Source organism: Mirounga leonina, unplaced genomic scaffold (assembly GCF_011800145.1).
Source record: "Mirounga leonina isolate KUSES-001 unplaced genomic scaffold, KU_Mleo_1.0 Mir_174, whole genome shotgun sequence".
NCBI lineage: Eukaryota > Metazoa > Chordata > Mammalia > Carnivora > Phocidae > Mirounga > Mirounga leonina.
Window position 1 is genome coordinate 56,621,727 of NW_023270451.1, and position 9,992 is coordinate 56,631,718.

Genomic DNA, 9,992 nt, shown 5'->3' on the forward strand with positions numbered 1-9,992 from the left:
CACTCATAAGTTCATTTGTAGATATCTGGGCCAGTTATCCTTTAATTCTTACTTTTTTGGCTTGCCCTCTTCAGAGCCATCCTAGAAAATGCATGATAGGGTGGCTCGCTCCATGGGAGGGGAAAAATCAAATAACGACTTGCCTGGCTTCCTGTTTAATTCACTACCTAAAATGTTCCTTTTAATCGTATTAATGATTTTAAATTTTGTTACAAATAATTCCAATTAAAACTAAACAAGGGATCCTTTTCGGGATAGAAAAAGGGAGTTTATGGTTCAACATACGGCCTTTTAAAAAGGTAATTTAATTTTGTTTCCCTTCAAAGTGAAGGGAAGATTTCAAAGCTTTAAATTATTAGAATACTTGGCTTTTGGGAATATAGTAAGAGGATTATTTTTGGTTAAATTACTGGGACCATCCTTAATAATTCATAAGAGCTACATCATTCATGACTTAAGATTGCCTTAATTAGAGAGGATTTTTATCTCATCTTCCTTTTTACTATTAGCACTTAACTACCGTTTCAGTTTTCTCTTTGACACTCTTGGCATCTAGAGCCATCTTTTCATGGACCAGATACATAATTATTATTTATATTTGGATTTATGATGTTTAGAAAATATATAAAACCTAAAGGAAGAAGGTAACTTTCCTTGAAATTCATAGAAATGCATCAATTCTAATATTTTTGGGGTTTCGGCGATTTTAGTGTTACTTGTCTATCTAAAGAACAATGTGCTTTCTGACTATTTGGTTAAAGAAGCACATTAGAGAGAAACGTGGATTTGGGAAGAAATAAAATTTAGAATATTTCCAGGGATGTTTTAATTTGTTGACTCTCTACTGGATTGTTTATAATTGTCAGACATAAGAATAATTACGGAATAAGTACTGACTCCATCCTTAAGAAAATTTACAGCTGTCATTGGCTATGCTCAGTCTCTTTCCATGTATTTCTTGTTTTCTTTTTTATTTTTTTTAAGATTTTATTTTTAAGTAATCTGTATACCAACGTAGAACTCAAACTCACAACCCTGAGATCAAGAGTCATCTGCTCTACAGGCTGAGCCCTCCAAGTGCCCCATCTTTCCTGGTATTTCTTGCTGAGGGTAATCATTTGCAAAGGTATCTGTATTTTGATAAATGGACAAATGAAATATATTTTCGAATTACTTTCAGTATGATCAAGTCCGATTGCAAAAAAGGTGAATGCAACCATTCATGGGGTTGTAAATTATTTTAAGACTGAGAAAAGCAAAGTGCTACAGATTTCAAATTTGAAATCAATTACAGAACATTTAAAATGCAACCAAACTTATTTTGGCAAATGTTATTCACTGATATAGTAACCAAATTAACACCTTTGTTAGCAGAGAACACCTTTGTTTCAGTATTCTAAAAATGGAATAAGGCAAACTGGAACTTAGTAAGAAAGTAACCCATAGTTTTTATGCTATGAACTCATGGTTTTTATGCTATAAAAGCCAAGATAACACCATGCAATAGATGCAATCCTGTTTCTTCAGGTTGGGTTCTCATGGATGTTTTCTATATACACTCAACATTGTGCATTAGTCCAGTAGTATTTTTTTAATGCACTATGATCGTAACCGGAGGTTTGTTCAATAAGTTTGGGTTTTAGAGCTTGTTTTGTGTGCAAACATACTATCTTTGATTTAATTTTTTCTGACACCATGCCCACTGCACAGTAGAGAAAAAAAGTGTAATTGTAGTTTTGTCCTTTATAGTACAGGACAAATAAATGTCAAAATCAAATGGTGGTATCCCCCAAGGGAAAACACACTTCGGTGATGAAATATTCTTCCTCACTTCCCATTGCTATTCCTCTGAACACCCAGGTGAAGCTGCCTCAGGACCTAATCAAATGCTACTAATTTGCATATAATAAAAACCTTGTCATGAGATTTTAGACTGTTACAAGGGAAAGTGCATCACATCTCTAAAATGGTAAATTATGAAGATATGCATACATCTGTTCTGAACCTACAGTTTATAAACACTCAGAATAGTTTGACCAGACCAAATCAGATAGGAGCCCCTGCTTATGTTGATGTAACTGTCAGTTAAATTCTGTGCCTAATAAAGATCCTTGGAAGTGGCATACTGCTATTTCCTATGTTCCTTGAAAATGCTGAGATATTGATAAAATGTCAGACTCCTTCTTGGGAATGACGATAACAATCAACTTTGCAAAGCAATCATTAAGGTAGCTTTTAAAAGAGTTATACGAACAAACGGTTTTCCTGGGAATTATTTGTATTTAGAATAGTACTTCTGTTTTTCAAAAATAACAGTTCACATAATAAATGTGAGGTTTTCTTGCAAGAATCATCCCCACCCCAAATTATTTGAAAGAATGTATTTTTAAATCATACGAATTATTTTAAATTATTATTATTATTATAAATTCTTTGAACTTTAGGCTTGTGGTTGTTTTGATAATTTCTGCAAATTTACCAGGTGGTTTAAAAAGGAAAACAAACTCATTTTGCAATATTCTTTTTGGATCTATAGGGTGAGCCTGAACCTTTTTTTATTACAGTTAACATCAAATTCACAAATACAAAGTATTAAATTTCTGTTCCCTAATCCTAACATTATACACAGAATTTTGAAAAATGTCTTCTGGAAATTATGGAAGCTACCTGAGCATTTGAAATGCTTGATTCTATTTTTTTTTTTTTCATTATGAAAAGGCTAAATCCCCTCTCTCCGAAAGTGAAATACTTAAGTGGTAAAGGAATACACTTGAATTCTGAGATAATCTCATGTTATTCAGTACTGTAGAGAGATACTAGTTATCATTTCATTGCATTTGGCATGGGGCACAATAAACATTCCATTTTATGGAGCCACAGTAAATATTGTTTTTAAGGACACAATAAATTACAGAGAATGATTTGCTGTTCAAAGGCCATATGGTCAGAAGGAAGAAGGCTTAACTGAAACATGAGGAGATGAGGGTAGCCAGAAATTTCCTGTCTAGGTTAGAACTAGAGATGTTACTCAGGGTCATTTTGGAATTTCTTATATTGAAGTTTTTGAAAGCACAATTGGTTCTCATTTGCCAGTGATACCCTATCTGGAGGGAGAAGAACAGACTAGTATTTAGCAGTGTGTCAGTGGACTTTCATGTAACAAAGTTCATGTGACAAGAACTTAGTGTTCTGCAGTTCAAATCATGTCTTCTGTAAAGCAACAATTATGTAGAATAAGAGGCTGTCTGAATGCAAAAATAGCAAGACAAGAAGAAAGCTTTGTCTCTGCTCCCGGGCAAGCTTCTAAGGACTGTTGGATTCCTTTTATTTATTTTTATTGTATTATTTTATTTTAATTCCACTGTAGTTAACATACAGTGTTATATTAGTCTCAGGTTGGGTTACTTTTATTTAAAGCAATCATTAGGTCACTCTTCTTCAGCCACAAGCAATAGAATTTATGTATATGGGGAATCCCAGTGGACAGGGATTGTGTCCAATTCCTCTTTTTGTTCCCAGAATCTGCACAGGGCCAGTGGTATAATAGGCTTTCTCCATCAATGTGTGTGGATGAATGAATGAAGTAAATAACAATTGATTAGGCTTCCTGATTTTTTGGAGGCTGAGTGCCCTTTTTCAAGGACTGAAGCTGTAGTTTTATTACTTCAGCAACAGAAAGTCCTTGGGGTACACATGGATTTGAGGTTTTCTTATGATGATCCTCCAGCGATCCTGTCTCCTGGATGGAACCTTCTCTCTTGGGTGGTCAGTCGCCAGATGGCTTTTCTGTGGTCACCATCTCCTGTATCCTTTACATGTCAGCAGGCGTCACACTGTGGATGGAGCATTGAAGGGACACTCAATGGACTGATCCCTTTTTCTGCTTTGTCTAAGTGAAAGGAGGGAGTGTAGATGCTGACACACTACTTGCTTCCCATCAGGCTGTGCTCATCTAGAGTCTTCGATGACCACCCCCGCCCCCTGCCCCTGTTAGGCTACAAGTAGGTTGTTTCTTGTTCTGTACTTCTTGAAGTACAGACTTGAAGAAAAAGTGCTATTCCATAGAGACCCCAATTTAGGCAGAGTCATTTATTTTAGGCCCTTTGAAACAAATTTGAATTTGAGTTTATGCTTTTCCTCCTGCATCATTATCACTTTCAATTTCTTCTGTGGTTCTCCTTCTCTCATTCCACATCTACTCCTATCCAAGCTGAAGTAATTTCTTCATATGAATAATCTGCTTTGAAAAAATATTTTGGATTTACCATTGCTGACTAATAGAATTCTGTGGAAAACCTAGTGAGACTGTACTTAACTTATTCTGTCGAAATGTTGCCTTTATATACTATGAACATCTTCAGAGTATCTTCTTTTGAAATTGGGTCTCACTTATTGGAAAAGCCTAAATTTCGAAGCCAGTACATGGCTGTGTTTTTTGTTTTGTTTTCTTTTGTTTTTCACAATGCATGCATAGTTTCCACCACAGTTTGGGCTTTTATTTTTATTCTAGGGGCTTATTAACTGTTTTCATCTAACTTCTTGATGGAATTGTCTCAAAATTCATGAAGGAGATTTTCTTGGATATTATCAAGGGTTGCAGTTTTGTCCTATTCATGAAATGTTCTGCCCTTTTTAGAATAACATAAAATTCTTGGTAACTTTAAAATCCAAGGTTTTACAATCATTCATGAGTACATTTTTCCTTGACACTTTTCTCCTCATGCAGAAAAAGTAGGGCAGTAATAAATGATGAGAAGCTTAATGGCAAACCTGCAAGGTTTTATTTTTGGTGTCCAAGGCTTATAATATTTTCTAAATTAACATTTTTGACCAATACATATTTTGATTATTTCATCAATCGATAAATCATTTATTAGCTCTTTAGAATGCCTAGATCCTTTCCCCTGATCTACTCCTTTAAATGTCATATTCTTTCCCCAGAGAAAAAAATATCTGTATCTCATGATGTTTATGCCAGATTAATGAGAACTCCGTTAGCAATGCTCAGGAGATATTTTTTTTCCAGTGCAAGGTGGCTTTACTACGATGTCATTTATTTATCATTATCTAAAATCTTGAGACAATTTTACATATGATAAAGACTAAACAATGGGCTTTTTAATGTGTCCATGTATGATTATCAACCATTTTCAGGACAAAGACTTCTTTCAAGAGAAAAAAAAAAATCAAGGGTTTACATTATATAGTAGCTGTATCTTCCATTTGCATTGTTTCATAAAAAGTACACGGCGACAAAAAGTGGCTTTAAATTCAATAATCCGGGTGCCTGGGTGGCTCAGTTGGTTAAGCTACTGCCTTCGGCTCAGGTCATGATCCTGGAGTCCTGGGATCGAGTCCCGCATCGGGCTCCCTGCTCGGCGGGGAGCCTGCTTCTCCCTCTGACCCTCCCCGCTCTCATGTGCTCTTCTCATTCTCTCTCTCTCAAATAAATAAATAAAATCTTTAAAAAAAATTCAATAATCCTTCTAACTTTGTTATCACGACAGCATTTACATATACCTGAAAAATACAAGTATATAACAAGACAAGAATACACCCACAATTATTTTATTATGCTATCAATGGGTCATGTTGGGGAGACCTTTGCCCAGTGGATCCCCTACAATCATTTCATAACTTCCCCCACTCCAAGAGGATTGTGACCCACAGGATGGACCCTGCAGGTTCAGGAAAGGCCATACTAGTCAACTCATCTCATCCTCTTATGGTCAAGAAAGTAGGCCACTGGGCATTTGATGGGACAAATCCTATAGCAAAAAGGAGAAAGATTAAAAGCAATGGCCATAGAAAATCTGGCTGTTGGGGAAGATAAGAGCCGGAATTCATCGACATTATGGAAGAGTGTTCAATCTTCAGAAGCTTGCTTTTCTCCACAGGGAGGAATATCATTATGTCCTTTTCCCTAGATGAGCCCAATTCTGGTATCAGAATACCTAAGATTTTACGGCACTTTATATTCTGATTTAATACTTATTCAAGGTTTGACATGAGCTTTCTTTATTGGTGAGTATCATGGTAACAGCCACTTCTGGACTAGACAATCCCTTTCTCCTGGGTTACTACTCAGGGGCTAGGACTGACGCCACTTTGCCACTGTTTGGAGGGAGAAACAGGAGATTGAAAGTGTCAGTAGATTTTTGCCATGTGCACTGACTATACAAGAAGAGATCCTTTTTAATTTTCACTATAAACCTGTTGAGCACCCGCTAGTGCCAAGCATTGCGTTGGCTCATGGAAATTTACAGTTTTGTTAAAGAAAAAAAAAAAAAGCATGGCACCTGCCCTGAGAAACACACGTCTAGTGGAGACAAAGATGTGGTGACAAGCAATTACAATCACATGGAAGCTTTTAATAGAAAGAACCTTGCTAGAATATAATAGAAAGAAATAGAAATTTGGTGGGAAAGTAAAAGGAGTCTTATGACTTATTCCAAGTATGATACTGACCAACTGAACAATTAAAGACGAAGAAATAATTATCTGCCCTTTCAAGTCTCTTTCTAGGATATGTACGTGGCAGAAAGTGCCTGTTGCCTCAGTTACAATGTCCCCTGAGTGGAAAGTTGAGTTTAGTATCCTGCCAAGGACTAAACCCCAAAAACATTTCCAAGTCACATCAATGGTTCTTCTGGACCAAAATTGTCTTCACGACCACAAACCAAGACAAAATATTAACAAGACACACTACTGATAAAAATGCTTGTATCCAAGTTACATAAAGACCCTTCAAACTCAGAATTAAGGAAATAATTCCATTAAAAATGGGCAAAAGATTGGAATAGACATATCATCAAAGAAGATACATGGATACCAAATGAGCAGATAAAAAAGTGTTCAACATAGTCATTGGGGAAATGCACATGAAAACCACACTGGGATATCACTATACATCTATTAGAATACCTAAAAATAAAAAAATGATGACCACACCAAGTATTGGTGAGAAAGTAGAGGAACTAAACCTCACATACTTCATAAAATGTTTTAACAACTTAGGAAAATATCTTGGCAGTTTCTTTTAAAGTTCAACACCCATCTACTATATGTGATTCAGCTACTCCATGTTCAGGCAATTCCACAAGAAAAATGAAAGCATATGTCTATACAAACACTTAGACATGAATGCGCAGAGCAGCTTTGTTGAGCAGCCCCAAACTGGAAACAACCCAAATGTCCAACAACAGGTGAGTAGATAAACTGTGGTTAATCCATAAAATAGAATACTACACAGCAATATAAGGAATAAACTGGTGATATGTGCTATAACATGAATAAATCTCAAAATTATGCAAAGTAAAAGAAGACAGCCAAAAAACAGTATATACCGTATGATTCCATTTATATAAAATTCTAAAAAAAAATGTAGACTAACATAGAGCAAGAGAAAGTGAGTACTTGCACCAAGCATTTCCTTTATGCCATCTAAGGGGCACACTTGGGAAACATTTTGGCACTCAGACAGCTGAGAACACACTGAGGCTGCAGGAAGGGACAGCAGAGAGGAATTCTAAAGGAGCACAAGGAAACTTTTGGGGATGATGAATATTTACCACCCTGATTGTGACAATGATGTCAAAATTTGCCAAATTGTGCCCTTTAAGTATATATGTATACTCCACGTCAATTATAATTCGCTAAATCTATTTTTTTTAAAGCATTTGGAACATTGCTGTTACACTGATTGCTAATGCTGGAAAATCAGAAGTAAGCAAAAAAGTTTCTGGAGGAAAGAAATAGATGCAATTTTCTTTTCTGCCCTCTGTTTTCAGTCTAATTTGTCGAGGGCATCACATCACTGGTGACACTGGTCAGTCACTAATTTATTAAAATTTTGTTGGAACCCACCAGTGTAAACCGTAGATTAATATATTTCTTAAGGGGAACCTCTACAGTCTTCGGCTGCCTGGGAAATCCGTTTTAATGGAAGCTTTCATTGCACTCAATACATCAGAGATTAGAAGCCTTAGCTACCTTTTATTTAAAACATGTTTGCTTAAATTACAACAAGTTATTTTACAGCTAGACATATGAATGCCACGTGCTAAGTAAATTGTACATTATGTAGAAAGTGTTTAAAAATACCCTGAAGTTGTAGAAATATGAGATGCATATAGAGAATGATAATTTAAGCAGATTCAGTCATCTCACTGATGTGAAACCGAGCTTTCTGTAGTTCTTGCAGCAGAGAGACATATGTCTTGAATGTATTTTAAATATATGCCAAAGCTAGCCCTTTTAAGGGCATCATTGAATTGATAATTTCAAACAGTTTGTCAAACTTAGATATGTTCCAGAGAGGGAAGAGGGATCTTGAATGCATCATTTAGTATATTTTATAATGTCATTTTTGAGGATTCATGTTTACTTTGACTGCCTGTCCCACTGTACCCAAAATATGAATAAATAAAGAACACTTGGTTTCCATGTCCTTCCACTACACAGTGTTGAATGAGTGTTAAAGCTAATATAGCTGGATACAAGTCATATCCTCCAGTCATCACTCTGTTAATTTGATAATTGCTAAATACTGATCTTAATGAAGTTAACATGCCTGTTATCTGTAACCATAAAACGTTCCTGATATAAAACAGTTCCACTGTAAATCAAAGAAAAATGATATGGTCACACATGTTAACATGTAAGGTGGTGAACAAATTACATGACATTGTCAGCTCTGTACAGAAAATCCTAATTTTGTATAAAAGGTCTTGATTTCTAAGCTCTTTACTTGAACAAGAAGATTTATTTTATCTGTTATTTTATGAAGCATTTTTATGTGTAGAAAAAGTACTACTTGTTTGCACATGCTGGTTATGTGGCATTCTTACATGATTTCATGCTTTGCTGATGGAAAATTAGACCCTTGTGTATTATAAAAGAATAGAAGATGGCTATAGAATCAGGATGCAATTGCCTCAGGACATTCTGTTGACAGCTAGAAATATATACAGACAAAGCAATGTCATTGGATGCTAATGTGAACTATACCGCTGATGAGTATGTAAATCCCTCTAAAAGGAGAAGCCACAACACTTTTATTGAACTGAGGGTGGGGAGTGGGAGTTACCTTAAATTTTGACTATGGAGGTAATTTCTATACTTTTGCACAATGAAACCATAATGAATATTTTATAATTACATTATGCCCATGAATTCATACCTATGATCCTGGGGGCCAATATATCTGGATAAAGCCACATATGGGTACAAGGTCCTTCATTGCTGTTATTTATGTATTAGACTACTCATATGGTGTCTTTCATGCATACTGAAGATGAATCATTCATTTCTTGGATTAGCTTGTACCATGCGATTTCTTACACAATAATTTCCTTGTCAGAAGTTCTCAATTTTCTCCAGTGTGGAAGTGAATGAGAGGTATACTGTAATTTAACTAACAATATGTACAAGTAATAATATTTCTAATACTACCTTATAGGAAATGTAGTAAGAGATGTCAAAACAGCCCTAGAAGCGACAGTGTCTCTGTTGGTCTTTTTAACCTTCCAAGTCAACTTTAATAAGCATCACAAATACTCAAAAGAGCAAACCTCAGTGCAAAGGTGTGAATCTGAGGCCAGTGAGCCAAATTCAGAAAGGATCGCCCTGCTTCATCCTCATGTGAAATTATTTACCTTACATTTCAGAAAGCATCTTGTTGCCTATCAACACAGAGTGGGGATGAATTGATCTTGACTGCTTCAGCTCTATTTCCAGAGGCCTGCTACACTTTATGAGTTGTGGCTGAAATATTGGAAGTAAGTAAAAATGTGCAGTAGTCAAGTGCAGAGGTCTTCTTTGGTGATGTTAACACTCTTGGTGGGTTTGGCACCCGGAGCAATTTTCCATTACGATGCAACCATAATAGGAGTGGAAACATTTTCTTTAACCAAACAACCCTGTAGGCAGGCTGTGTGTAGTGTTCCTTGAAATGAGTTTGGAAAAACAAAACAAAGCCCTTCCTTGTTTCT